Below are 15,009 nucleotides of genomic sequence, written 5' to 3' on the forward strand. Positions count from 1 at the left end.
GATTAAGATGTGGAATGCATTGCCATGGGAAGTAGTTATGGCAAATTCTATACCTGCAATTAAAGGGGGCTTAGATGCTTCCTTGCGTTGAAAGACACCCATGGCTACAATTACTAGGAATGCCCAATGATGTTGATCCAGGGATTTTATCTGATTGCCATCTGGAGTCGGGAAGGAATTTTTCTATCACTACACTATTGTTGTATTGTTAATTATCTTGATTTCATTGTGTGACAGTCAGTCAGAGTGTGTGCTGCAGGGCTGCTGCAGCTGCTATGTGTCTGTGTGTGTGCTGTGCACAGACCAGGCCAGCTGATGCCTGCTGGCCAGCTATTAGCCTTAGGGCCCTTTTACACTTAATCAGTTGCTCTCAGTTAAAACGGAAAGAAAACTGATTTTTTCAAAGTAAAGCCCATGTTTTCCTAATGCACCTTTCACACTTAACGCGTTTTAACTGAAATCTTCTTCCCAATGCACTGCTATGGAAAAAACGCGTACCAACGCGCACTAACGTGTACTAACGCATACTAACGCATACCAACTGCTTAAGTGTAAAAGGGCCCTTAGCTAGCTACAGTAAGGTTAGGTTAGGGATTAGGGAATAGGCTTATTGTGTTATTGTGTAGCTAGTACTGTAGTACTGCAGTCACTGCTAGTAGTTGTTAGAGTAGTAGTACTACTGTGTTAGCTTACTACAGAACTGCTGTGCTGCTGAGCAGTGTGCAGTGTGCAAAGTGCCAATTGCAAAATGCCACGTGCAAAGTGCCGCGTGCCATGTGCCACTGCCAAGTGCCACGTCCCGCATGCTCCTGGCAGACGTTGCACCTGCTGCTGCTGCTGCTGCATTGCCCTGCTCCAGCTGCCTTTGCTGCTCTCACCACCATGGTGCCACTGGCCACTGCTGCTGTGCTGATACCACCTATATTTAACCTAAAACACAATTGCTGCGTAATTTTTTTTTAGGTGTCTGGGCTGAAAATTGCCATGTCCCAGTTGTGCGGTTGGACTTTGGACACAACGTGGGCTGCACGACCGCTGTCTGGAACCTTGGGGGGGGTTAAGTCCCCACATCATCAATTAGTGTTTCCCTTTAAAAAAATAATGATGATACATGCCTCATTTACCCTAAAAATGTTTTTTTAAAGCAATTTAAAGGCCACTTCCGGTTTTTCTATCCAGATATCCGAATCCGGCCGGATAATGAGGTCGGATATCCGATTCGGATTCGAATTGGAAAATTTTGAAATCGGCTATCCGACCCGGATCGGATTTCTAGGTATCCGGATCCAAATCGGATCCGGATTTTGAAAAGGGGTATCCGAGCAGCACTGGTGCTGTGCCCTGACTGCCCCACTTCTTCCCGCTGCTCCCTGCAGAGCCTTAGGACCTTCATAGAGCATAGATGGGAGCAGGCCAGTAACAGAACTTCACTACTTGTACAGGTAATGATGTAAGAGAACTGGGTGGGATGGTTGGGAGGGGGTTATAAAGGACCTGATCGAGCGCTGAGTTGTGGCTCTTCACCATGCCAGTGTTGCCAACTTATCCCTTTAAATGCAGACACATATAGATTACACAGGCCTAATGGCTAGTTAGATTCAGTTTAGGCACTGATTATGTGTAAGTAACCCTAGAACCCGCATAGCTTTCAAGTGTCAGTCTTTAATGGGATGGTTTGGCAGCCCTACACTCTCTGCAAACTGCGAACATATGGTGTGAGCCAAACGTAGACCCCTTACCTCACAGTCAGCAAACACCTAGCAGCCAATCAGCTAGAATCACCTCCTGGAACCCCCACCTCCCTATTAAACAGCAGTTGAGGTGGCCATATTGGATTCATTCTATGCTGGCTGCTGACTGTTAGTGAGAGCAGGTTCAGACTTGCTGCAGATAGGTAGGGAAAGCATTAGCTAGGCCTATGTTCTTGTTCCTCACTTGCTGTGAAAGCACCCCAAACAACCCTTTTGAGGGCTAGTACATCGGTCTCCTGTTTTTTTTTTGTGTTTGACACTCCACAGCCCACTGACACCCAGAGCTGTGTGCACACTACTGCTGTTGCTGCATTAACTTGCAGGTACAGAACTACCCCTGTGCATTATTATTTCACAGTATTCTGACAGTACTATTGCATTTCTGTGTGTAAGACACTCTACAGCCCCTGACACCCAGAGCTGTGCATAATGTGATTTCTGCCCTTTAGGGATTAAAAACCGACTTTGCGTCAACTCTGTAATTTTTGATTGGACTTTTGGCATGGACCCCCTCCGGCACGCCCCTGTCCAGGTGTTAGACCCCTTGAAACAACTTTCCCATCACTTTTGTGGCCAGAAACAGGTCTTTGTAGGTTTTAAAATCCCTCCAACACTATAGAACTCCCTACCTCCCCCCATTAGGGTTTGCCACCTCCATCAACATCTTCAAGAAGGCCCTCAAAGCGCACCTTTTCTCTCTGACCTACCCCCCCCCCCCCCTTGTGCTCCAAACCTGCAGCTGAACTCTAGTCAACTACCTTTCATGTCCCTACCTCTCCCTCTAGATTGTGAGCCTTCAGCAGGGTCCTCCTCCTTGTGTCTCCTACCTGTTCACGCACCTCCATTACCATACACCCATCCTATGGATCTGAGTGGAATGTTAAGTGAACTCAACTGGCCTAATCTCCAAGCTCCCATCCAGTGACTGACTAAGCATTCCCTTGTACTCATACTGGGCTGCGTGATCTGGTTTAGCGTGTATTCCTGTATTGTCTTATTGCTGTAAGCAGGCTTGCTCATCACAAGCTAATCACAAGTAACAACAGTGGTTACTCGTGATTGAAATGAATTGTAATTACCACAGCTGAGCGGCTGTATGCAGTGGGGTTAATTATTCATAATGCCGCCGTCCGCCTTGCTTTTCAAAGAGCTTGCAAGCCACCTATTGGTCGTGTTGCAAGGCTCGCTATGGCGCACTTCCTCCTTCAAGCTGGAAGGAGGAAGTGCACCATAGTGAGGCTTGCAACGCGACTAATCGGTCGCTTGCAAGCTATTTGAAATGCAGGGAGGATGGCGGCATTATGGGTAGTTTACCCCACCGCATACAGCTGCTCAGCAGGCGGCAATTACAACTCATTTGAATCACGAGTAACCACTGTGGTTACTCGTGATTAGCTCGTGACCAGGGCCGGCGCTACCATAGAGGCAAAGGAGGCAATTGCCCCAGGGCCCCAGAGCCTGTAGGGGCCCCCAGTGGCTACAAGAGGAAAAACATTTTCAAACAGACCTTATAGTTTTTGAGAAAATCGATTTTAAAGTTTCAAAGGAAAAAAATACACATTTAAAAGCCCGCCGACTTTAACGGTTAATAGCAAATCCACCTTAAATGCTAGAAACCCTAAATTTGCAGGATATGTTAAGGTGATCATTGGGAATAAGAGGAAAACAACAATTTTTCAAAAAAGACCTTATAGTTTTTGAGAAAATCGATTTTAAAGTTTTGAAGGAAAAAAGTATACTTTTAAATGCGGTAAATGTCAGTTTTAGTAGCAAACCTAACGGTAGTGTAATTTTCCATGTATCAAAAGAAAGAGCAATGAATTTCGTGACGGGGTTTCCAGGGGGTTCATACGTACCGTATGAACCTCCTGGAAACCCCTCCACAGCCGCAGCGCTTTGGCTAGGGATCGATATACAGCCGCAATATGGCTGTATGAAGATCCCTGGCATTTTTTTCCTATTTTGCCAATTTTTTTTTATGTTTAGAGTGTGGGATTTTTTTTTCAATTATGTGGGGTCCCGCCTCCTGATACTTTTTAACCCCTTGTCCCCCATGCAGGATGGGATAGCCAGAATGTGGAGCTCTGACTGATTGGAGCTTCACACCCTGACTATACCAGCTGCAAAAAAGGTCCATTAATGCCGATTTTTTTTCCGGGGTATCTGTTGGGGGCCCCCATGTTTATTTTTCCCTGGGGCCCCATTGTTGCTAAAACCGGCCCTGCTCGTGATGAGCAAGCATGGCTGTAAGAGACACCTAAATATTGTCTGTAACCTTAATGTCCAGCAGCACTGCGTAATATGTTGGCACTTAATAAATAACTATATAAATAAATAAAAAAAATCCATATAATAAAGTGATATAAGGAGACAGGGAGCAGTTCCGATATTGACCCTAAGATGTTACTACCTGCAAGCAAGAATCATTTTGCAAGCCGCAGTTCCCGTATTGTCCACAAGATGGAGACCTGATTTCACTTGTAGCACAAGCAGCACTGTAGGAAACCCAGTGTGGAACGCACATACCGGAAGCTGTAGGAACAGGACTGGAAGTAGGTAGGAGACTTTGCTCGGACTGGCTGCAGAGATGGTAATACTATAATTTAATTTCTGTTTACATCCAGTTATCGCCCTGTGTCCCCTTATGCGTAACCCCACTGCCCGACTCAGGGAAATGTCTCCTGTATCTTCTTATATACACACCCTAATGTGATTTCCATCCCAGGAGCCAATCTGCACACAGCAATGGGGCCTTCTAACATTATCCCCCCACACTCCCCCCATGTGTCCTCCATCATCACTGCCTGACCCAGGGAAATGTCTCCTGTATCTTCTGTTATACTCACGGTCACCCTAATGTGATTTATTTCCCAGGAGCCAATCTGCACACAGTATAATTACCCCTCCCCCCATGTGTCCTTCATCATCATCACTGCTCCCCCCATGTATCTTACTTTATTTCTGATTCTCATCATAGGGGAAAACAGTGTGAACGATAGGAGGAGTCTATGTTTTTCAGTCATTCTACTTGTCTTTGCCTTACATATATGTATACTAATATGTGAGAAGAATGAGTCTGTGAGTGGTGACTGTATCATTGTGTGTGTCAGGTTCCTATAAGGTGTCAGGAATGTTTATTTCTCCATGCAGGAGTGGCAGTATATAGAAGGACACAAGGATCTCTACAAGGACACCATGATGGAGAATCAGCCGCTCCTCACATCAGCGGGTAAGAGGAGACAATGTATTCAGTACGTGTGTTTCCTTTGCATTGAGGAAAATTTGTACATGATAACAATAACAAGAAATAAATGTCTGTCTGTATGACCACATTATTACTCTGATGATTTCTGTCTGTTTATACATCACATACATTATCCAGCATCTCCTGATAAGAATGGCATTGCCAGGTGTCAGGACAGATCTGCAGGAAGAGCAGCTGAATGAGTGAGGAAACATTTGTTCTCCTGTAGGGCTCACGGTGCATAAAGTGTAACTGTCAGACATAAAATCAAAAATCAATTCTGTATTTATATCTGGAAAACCAGTAATAAGGATGCTAACTAAGCAATCCAAAAGTTAAAATCATTATTATTTTTTTATTTTTTTTTTTGCTGATAAATGATCATTCCCCAGTTTACCTGACTCTTATTTGGGAGTACATTTAAAATTGGCGCCAGTAGACTTGGGTGCAGGATACAGCCGGTATAAGGCTGATCCTGCTTCTGCACAAGTCCGGACCGTTTTAATTACTATTCCTCCTCCAGGCCGACATGGATAGTGGGGGAATGAAATAATTCGGCTTGCAGCGACTGCTGGAGACCGAATTATTGTGTTTTTTAAGCAATCTTGGCTCTGTACTCTGACGGCGCCGACGTTACTCACTGAGCGCTACTATAGACTGATTCCCATTATAGTCTATGGCGGCGCTGGCTGCGCCCAAATCTAGCAGCGCCGAAAAGCACTGCTCCGCTTATTTGGTACAAACAAAATGTGGTACACAAAAAGGAAGTTGCAGGGCATGCTGGGTTATCCTTTTTTGCATCTCTACTTCCCCTCAGACTTAAATAATGCAGCCTCAAGTATTTATATATGTGTTTTTTTCTGAGATAGTTTGGCTGACAGTTCCTCTATAAAGAGAGCAGCGCCACCATGATGTATAAATGTATAATATCTTATAAATGAGCACATTTTATCCCTTATACACTGGCAACTAGCATTTTTTTTAGAACAGAATGCTCCATTTAGATCCCCCCATAATGTAATAAAAATAAATGATGCATTCGGTCAGTGTGTGTGTTTCCTACAGGTGGATCCAGTAACACAAACCCAGCAGAGATGGGTACGGCTCCTTTTAACTCCCAGGATTGTCCACAGGAAGATCTCACCATCCCTCAAACCGATCAGGTAGGTGGAACTGAGGGTGTAATATACTTAACAGATTGTATAAAGCAAACCTGGGAGTAAAAGAAAGCTAAAAGTTATTATACTTACCTAAATAATGTAATGTCCAGAGGCTTCCCCCATTCTTCCTGAGCCCATTGCTGCTGCCCAGGCCTCTCCTCTTCTTCTCCCTGTGTGTGCTGCCGTCCAAGCAAGAGAGCGGCCATACTGTGCATGTGTGAGTGAGGTCTGCACATGCCGAGTGGCACAAAACTGCTTGTGCTTGGAGGAAACAGCCACATGCAACTGGCTTTACTCTACTGGGCATGTGTTGACCATATTCAAGCTTCAAGCATGCGCAGTACAAGCCCACTCATACTTGCATGGGGGTGTGGCCATGAGCAAAATGTGAAACTATTCTGTCGAATATCCTCAGATGTACCCTGCACTGAAATGGAGAGCTTGATGAGGATCAGGGAAGCCTCTATCTAACTTTTGCCTTGAAAGTGAACCCGAGGTGATAGTGATATGGAGGCTGCTATATTTATTTCCTTTTAAACAATACCAGTTGCCTGGCAGGCATGCTTGTCTGTTTGGCTGCAGTAGTGTCTGAATCAAACCAAAAATAAGCATGCAGCTAATCCAGTCTGATCTAACAATATTGTAAGTAACACCTAATCTGCTGCATGCTTGTTCTGAGCCTATGGCTAAAAAAAGGATTACAGGCAGAGGATCAGCAGGGTAGCCAGGCAACTGGTATTGCTTAAAAGGAAATAACTATGGCAGCCTCCATATACCTCTTACCTTGGGTTCACTTTAAGATCACTTCAGGCACACTTTAAAATGTAATTCTCTGTGTTATGTGCCTTTAGTGTGAAGAACGGGTTAATGTAAAGCTTGAGGTTAAAGTGGAAGAAGAAGAGACATATGTGAGGAGTGATCATCAGTGTGTGGGGGAAGGTGGCATGATGAAGACAATTAAAGAGGAAGAAGAAGAGAAGCATGTGAGGAGTTATCAGCAATCTATGGAGGAAGGTGACATGAAGAGGACCATTAAAGAGAAAGAAGAAGAGGCGTATGTGAGGAGTGATCATCAATCTATGGAGGAGAGTGACATGATGAAGACAATTAAAGAGATAGAAGAGACATATGTGAGGAGTGATAAACAGTCTATGGAGGAGGGTGATGCGATGAGGACAAGTAAAGAGGAAGAAGAAGAGACATATGTGAGGAGTGATCATCAGTCTATGGAGGAGGGTGATATGATGATGAATATCAAAGCAGAAAAATCATCTGTAGATATCCACACAGGTAAGTAATGAATTCCATATGCTTAAAGGACAACCGATGTGACATGATGAGATAGACGTGTGTATGTACAGTGCCAAGCACACAAATAACTAGGCTGTGTTCCCTTTTTTCTTTCTCTGTCTGAAAGCATTAAACATCATGGGCTTGACTCGCTAAGACAAATAGCATGCCTTATCGGAGATAACACGCCTTATCCGAGTTAACACGCCTTATCAAAGATAACATGCCTTATCAGAGTTACCATGCCTTATCAAAGTCAACACGCTATATCAGAGTAGCATACCGAGCACTACAAACTTATGCCTGCTAATTGGCAATAACGAGAGCTCCACTCATCCTGCCCTGAGCCCCTGCGAGTTCATAGCGCTCGCTATGCTACTCTGATAAGGTGCGTTATCTCTGATAGGGCGTGTTAACTCGGGATAAGATATGCTATTTGTCTTAGTGAATCAACCCCCAAAGATGCAAATAACAGTTTCTATCCGGGTTGGGACCGGGTCGGACTGGGTCAGACTATAGCATAACCCCCACTGATAAGTAATTACAGCCATAAACACTTGGAGCAGGAAGCAGATAAAAAGGGTCAATAATTGATAGATTTGGCATACTTCAATTAAAGTGTCATTGAGTAGAGACAATGAAACAGTAAAAGCTTAAAGAGAACCAGAGGCAGATTTTTAAAATCTTAATAGGAAACAGAGGCATGTTCTGTGCACAATGACCTCTGTGTCGTTCTGCTGCTGCTGCCAGTCCCCCAATGGCTCTGCTGTCCCCCCTGATAAATAGTGCCAGGCTAGCGACAATCTGCTTGACGTCTGTTTACCTGCAGCTAGTCAATCAGTTTCCCTGCATTGCCTCCCCCGCCTCCTTCATTACATGCTGCTCCTCGCTTCCGCTACCTTCCTCCAATCGGAAGCTAAGCCGCGACCCAGGAAGTGCTGTGTCCTATTAACCACTTAAGGACCACGGGCTTAAACCCCCCTAAAGACCAGGCCATTTTTTTATAAATTAGGCCACTGCAGCTTTAAGGGCTCGCTGCAGGGCTGCACAACTCAGCACACAAGTGATTTCCACCCCTCCTTTCTTTTCTGCCCACCAACAGAGTTCTCTGTTGGTGGGCTATGATCACTCCTAGGATGTTTTTTTTGGTAAATATTTATAGCTTTATTTGTTAAATAAAAAGACCTATTATTTTTCTTTATTTTGTTTGCCCCCCCCCCCCCCCAGCCAATCGCTGTGATCGGCTGTCATAGGCTTCAGCCTATGACAGCGGATCACCCCTGAGCCTGCCAGGGGGACAGCCGTGATACACGGCTGTCCCCAGTACAGCGATGCCTTAGATCGCAGCGCTGTACGAACTGAATAGACAGCAAATTGCTGCTGGGAGACTGATGGCGGAGTGGAGCTCCGTCATCCAAGTGGAGAGGCGTGGGCTTCGGTGCGCGTGATCTCCTGCAAAACACGCCCCCAGGACTTTACGCGATCACTTTAGGTGACCCTGGGTCTGGCGACGCATTCACGCCCATCGGCGTGATGCGGTTGCCGAGAGGTTAAGATTTAAAAAATCCGCCTCGGGTTCTCTTTAAAAACTAGATTTAAATACAAAATAAAACTGCGTTATCTAAAAAAAAAATTTTTAGGAGAAGGAGAATAGATACAATTGTTTTTCTCATCCGTTTATTTTCACCTCCTTTCCATGTCCTTCAGATGTTTCACATTTTCATTCTTCTTCTTTGAGTGTAAGATATATAGAATGACTAACAATGGTAGAATCAGCAGATCTTCACATGAGAGAGCGCTCTTTAGTAAGGATTGAAAATTCCTCTCACTGCCCTTTGTACTATACAGACATATATATGGCAGGCGTTCTCATGCACAGTCTGGACTCCACCACCTCACTGCTCACTACTCACCACAACAAGTGTCTTTCCTCTACCAAGCATGCACACCTCTCCTGACATCTCACACATATCAGCTTGGCCACTCCCACTCATCAGCTTGGCCATTCCAACTCTCTGGCTTCTTTCCTTTGTGCTGAGGGGAGCGAAGAGGAAAAGATCAAATGTGCAGATTACTGGGAGGGAGAGGGCACCCCAAAAAATAACCATGGATGTAATAAATATAAAATGGCTTACCTCTAAGACAAAGGGGCAACGCCAATATAAGAAAGAAATTTTAATAACCAGACACAAAAACGATAATGCGTTTCATGAAGCACAGTCTGCTTCTTCAGATCAAATAAAGCTGTGTCTGGGAAGCCAAGGTGCAGAGCTTGGAGTGCCGAAAAAGTGTGCAGATTGTGTGTTGCTCCTGTGCAGTGAGTGTGATAAATATTTAGCAAAAATAAAAAAATGGCTTCAATCTAAAATGCCTTGACTGATTTCAATGAAACTTGGTATACAGATCCCTTACTAACTAGAAAGAAAAGTTCTGGGTGTCTCATACCCCCCTGTACACCTGGGCAAAACAACAAACCGCTAGTCACATTTCACCCATTCACGTCAATGGGAACATTTAGAAGGCTGCCATTTTCAGAGTAATAAATCCAGAGTCCCCAAATTTGCCACAGTAATGGAAAGTGGGTGGAGCATAAAACAGCCAATCAAATATCAGCCATTTATTTCAAATGTAAAAATGTAAACTGCTGCCACTTTTAGACTATTAATGGCATGTTTCTCAAACCTGGCACACCTGGTCACTGGGTGACTGGGATTAATATTCAGGAAAGTTGGTGGAGCCTAAAACAGCCAATCAAAATTAACCTATTGGTTTTCAAGGGGAATATTTAAAGTACTGTCATTGTTACACTGTTTATAGCAGCGCCTCAAACCTTGTTCAGTCAGTCATTGGGTGACTTGGGTCCAAAGTAAAAAAAAAAGGTGCAGAGCCACAAGCAGCCAATCAGATTTGTTTAATTGATAATCTACCTCCATTCTCACATTACTGATGACCAGGACCCCAAAGCTCACAAATCTGGTCATTGACTGACTGTGTGTCAAGGTTACAAAAAGAGGGCGTAGCCAAACAACAACCACATTTTTCAATGGGAAAGTTTAAACTGCAGCCTTTCTTAGACTGTTCATGGCATTCAAAAGAAAAAAGAGGTGTGTGCTCAGACCAGGTATCACCTGACTTAAAGGGGAACTTCATCCTAAACAAACATAATGTTATTAAGTTACATGAGTTATGTTAATTAGAATAGATAGGTAATATAATCTCTTACTCACCCTGTTTTAAAAGAACAGGCAAATGTTTGTGATTCATGGGGGCTGCCATCTTTGTCATGGGGGCAGCCATCTTTTTGGTTGAAAGGAGATGACAGGGAGCAGGAGACACAGTTTCAACTGTCCTGTGTCCTGATCACCCCTCCAAGCTGCGCACCCTAGACTTCAAATGTCAAATTCAAAATGTAAGAAAACTTTTTTTGCACCAAAACAGCAGAACGAGAGCAACAACATCAGAAATCCCATCATGCTCTGCACAGCATCAGGGGAAAAATGCCCGGGCAGTTTTCTTCTGTGCATCTAAAAATGAGGCTTGTACAAGAGAAACAAAGTTCTGATGCTGTGAAACTGTTAAAGAAACACCAGGCCTTTTCAGTGCTGCTGAGTCGATTTTTAGTCTGGAGGTTCACTTTAAACACTGGCTGCCACTTGTCCAGTGACTAATTAAAATGGCACAACAGATGCAAATTGCATTAGCTTGCTAGAATATGCAGGGTTTAAACTAACTCACTGCTATTTCCTGCAGGAGTTAGCCCACACAATTGTTTGCATCTCAACAGGAGTGCCACGTGTAGGCCTCCCATACCCCCCAATTTATGGGGGGAGGGGGGGCAGGTGGGCAGTGCTGACAGCATCCCAAGTGCTGCCACCAAAGGAATAATGAAGAAACAATAGCCAATTTCTGTTTGTCTGATCCAGTCCTTTGGGTTACAGTGATGGCAGCTGCAACAATCAGTCCATTTGGAGTCACAGCTTATCTCTGAGGCAAGGCATTGATGTCATGTACAGAAACGTAGCATTTATAATAAGAAGAACTAGAGGTGGATACTTGCTATTGTGCCTTCTCTGGCCCAGCCTACATATCATTTCTTAAGACATTTTGGGTCCAATTTCTCTGGGGGAATTCAAGATCGATATGCAATAGAATGATCACACGCTGCTAGTCTCACCATTCACATAGAAACTTTACATGACTATTCTACTGTATTGTGTTCCTCCTGAGAAACCATTATTATGAAGACATCAGCTATACAATATAAAATAGCCTTATTTGGTCTGTTTGTAATCAGGACATCAAGTGGAATCTACCTGGACTACATGTGTATTTAGAAGTCCTCTCATTCTGTAGTTTTGATAGAGAGGGATTTTCTGATTCAAACTCTAGCTATAGTAATAATTGCTAGGTCACCTTAGACTCTTCTGAACACCAGGTCTGCTATGAGTGTGTATTGTAGTGCATAGTCTGTGTGTCTGGTGCAATAAATGTGCAGAGAAACCCTTTGAAGCTTATGTGTATGTGGTATTTATGGGATTAGGGTGAGGTCTGGTGTTTGGAACAAACAGAGGTCTCAGCTTTCTCCATCTAAAGGGAAACTCTAGACTAGCCTGGTGTGTGTAAGTTAGAGGGAAACTTTGTCAGTTATGCATGTCAGCCATGACAGGGGGAGTCATTACTTATGTGCAGTATGAGCTGCGCCAATCAGAACTTTGCTTTGATATGTAGTGAGGCCTCTGACATCAGCAGGTAACATGTACTTTCACTCTTCTCCCAGCAGGTGGAGACAATATTGGGAACAGGTCAGAGGGACACCTTCTTGTACCTCCTCCTTGTAATGTAGAAGATAATGGCGTCACACAGATTCCTCCAGGAATTTCCACCATTCCCTCCAGTCATCAGGAAGCTTCTGGAGAGTCACATCCTGTTACCCCAAATACCCCTCCAGGTGTGCACACTGCTGGCAGAGCGAATGATTGGGGTAATTCTCAGGAATCTTCCAGTACAGCAGATACTGTAACAGGTGAAGGCAACAAGAAACATTCATGTCTGGTTTGTGATAAATATTTTACATCTTATCGGAACCTTTATACGCACCAAAGAAGTCACAAAGAGCTGTGGGCTTCTCCATGTTCAGAGTGTGGGAAAAATTTCCCCTCTAATTCACACCTTAAAATTCACCAAAGGACACACACAGGAGAGCGTCCTTTTTTATGTTCAGATTGTGGTAAAAAGTTTGCTACTCATTCAACCCTTAAGAGACACCAGAGAACACACAGAGGAGAGTATCCTTATTCATGTTCAGAGTGTGGGAAAAAATTCACTACATCCTCAAGCCTTCAAAGTCACCAGAGAACACACACAGGAGAGTGTCCTTTTTCATGTTCAGTGTGTGGGAAAAAATTCACTACATCCTCAAGCCTTCAAAGACACCTAAGAACACACACAGGAGAGTGTCCCTATTCATGTTCAGAGTGTGGGAAAAAGTTTACTTCTCACTCGAGCCTTCAGTATCACCAGAAAACCCACACAGGAGAACGGCCTTATTCATGTTTAGAGTGTGGAAAAAAGTTTACTGATCACTCAAGCCTAAAGCGACACCAGAGAACACACACAGGAGAGCGTCCTTATTCATGTTCAGAGTGTGAGAAACAGTTTGCTGATTTATCAAGCCTTCGAACACACCAGAGAATGCACACAGGAGAGTATCCTTATTCATGTTCAGAATGTGAGAAAACGTTTACTAAGCACTCAAGTTTTAGGTTTCACCAGAAAACACACACAGGAGTGCATCCTTATTCATGTTCAGAGTGTGGGAAAAAGTTTACTAGTATCTTTAATCTTCAGAGTCACCAGAGGACACACACAGGAGAACGTCCTTATTCATGTTCAGAGTGTGGGAAAATGTTTACTTCACACTCGAGCCTTAAGTATCACCAGAGAACTCACACAGGAGAACGGCCTTATTCATGTTTAGAGTGTGAGAAAAAGTTTACTGATCACTCAAGCCTAAAGCGACACCAGAGAACACACACAGGAGAACAGCCTTATTCATGTTCAGAGTGTGGGAAAAAGTTTACTTTTATCTGTAATCTTCAGAGTCACCAAAGGGCACACACAGGAGAGCGTCCTTATTCATGTTGAGAGCGTGGGAAAGGATTTTTTAATAGCTCATCTCTTCAGAGGTACCTGAGAACACACACAGGAGAGTGCCCTTTTTCATGCCCACAATGTGGAAACATTTTCCCTTCTAATTCACAACTTCAGAGACACCAGAGAATACACACAGGAGAGCGACCATATTTATGTTCTGTGTGTGGGAAAAAGTTCACTCAATCCTCAAACCTTCACAGTCACCAGAGAAAGCACACAGGAGAACGTCCTTATTAATTTAGAAATAAAAAGTTTTCTGATCATGTATGCCTTCAGATGCACCAGAGAACACACACAGGACAGCAGCCTTATTCATATTCAGAATGTCAGGATTTGTTCACTGCTCACTCTAACCTTCAGAAGCACTACATTGCTTACACATAAGAGCCCCCTTTTCCATGTTAAGGAGGGAAACTTTCTTCTACATCACAATATTGTTTTCATCAAAGAATTCACACAGGAGATTGTCCTAATTTATGTTAAGTGGATGGGAATAGTTTTGTTGGGAAAGAGAGTAATTGTAGATTGTAAGAAATACACTGACAGGTATACACAGGCATATCTCAGGATATAAAGGACCACAATTAATAATATTTTTAGCCTCCCACAGGTGGAAGTCTCACAGCAGGCCTGTAAAAGCTTCTCTATACTTTGTGTGGCCAGTATGCCTAGAAAGTTATGTCAGCTAGCAGCACCTCTTGTCTCCCTAGGATCAGCAGTGTACAGTGGGTGATGGATCTGTACTGCTGTCTCCTCCCTCAGTTAGCTGCTCCAGCAGTCACTGCTCTCCTGCACAGCTTTCCCCTCAGAGCAGACAGTATGGCACAACACACATCTGCCTGTTACTTCTGCTGTCATACAGGTTGAAAACTCTGCACAAATCCCCAAGAGAAGTTACTTTAGTGTGTGCCCAAATGTGACTCTCCTCTTCTACAAAGACTTATGGAGAGCCGGCTGTATGGAGAGTCAGTGTCAGAGTTCCCCATTGTGCTGCAGGCGGCAGAGGGAGGCGCTACTCTGCTGTGTGATGTGATGAGTCAGAGTCTTATAAAGCCACACAGAGAGGAGCCGTGTATGTGGCTGATCCTGGGAGCTGACAGCTGCTTAAAGCTCACATTTCTCACACACAGCGTGCTAAAGGGATTATTCGCTTGCTTCCACCATATATCCTCCACTATAAGCTGACCTCCATATTTGATACTCTTAAGCTGGATACTTTTCCTGACTCAAACATCAGTCAATCTGGGAAAGTCTATGGCTGCCTTTTGGGACCAGGAGAGGTTAACAGATGCATTGTATAAAGTATTGCAGCCATTAACCCCTCCAGGTGCCACAATTGTCCACTCTTCCCCCCCCCCCCGTAATGTGGCCAGTATCTGTTCCCCCTCCCACCCACCTTACAAAGCGGTAC

At 44.0% G+C, this 15,009-nt stretch overlaps 1 pseudogene; it reads left to right on the forward strand.

The window, feature by feature from the left end:
• The first annotated feature begins 4,291 nt into the window (after positions 1–4,291).
• On the forward strand, positions 4,292–15,003 carry LOC137535093 (zinc finger protein 791-like; annotated as a pseudogene).
• The last annotated feature ends 6 nt before the right edge of the window (positions 15,004–15,009 follow it).

The sequence above is a fragment of the Hyperolius riggenbachi genome, chromosome 10, assembly GCF_040937935.1.
Source record: "Hyperolius riggenbachi isolate aHypRig1 chromosome 10, aHypRig1.pri, whole genome shotgun sequence".
NCBI classification, from domain to species: Eukaryota; Metazoa; Chordata; class Amphibia; order Anura; family Hyperoliidae; genus Hyperolius; species Hyperolius riggenbachi.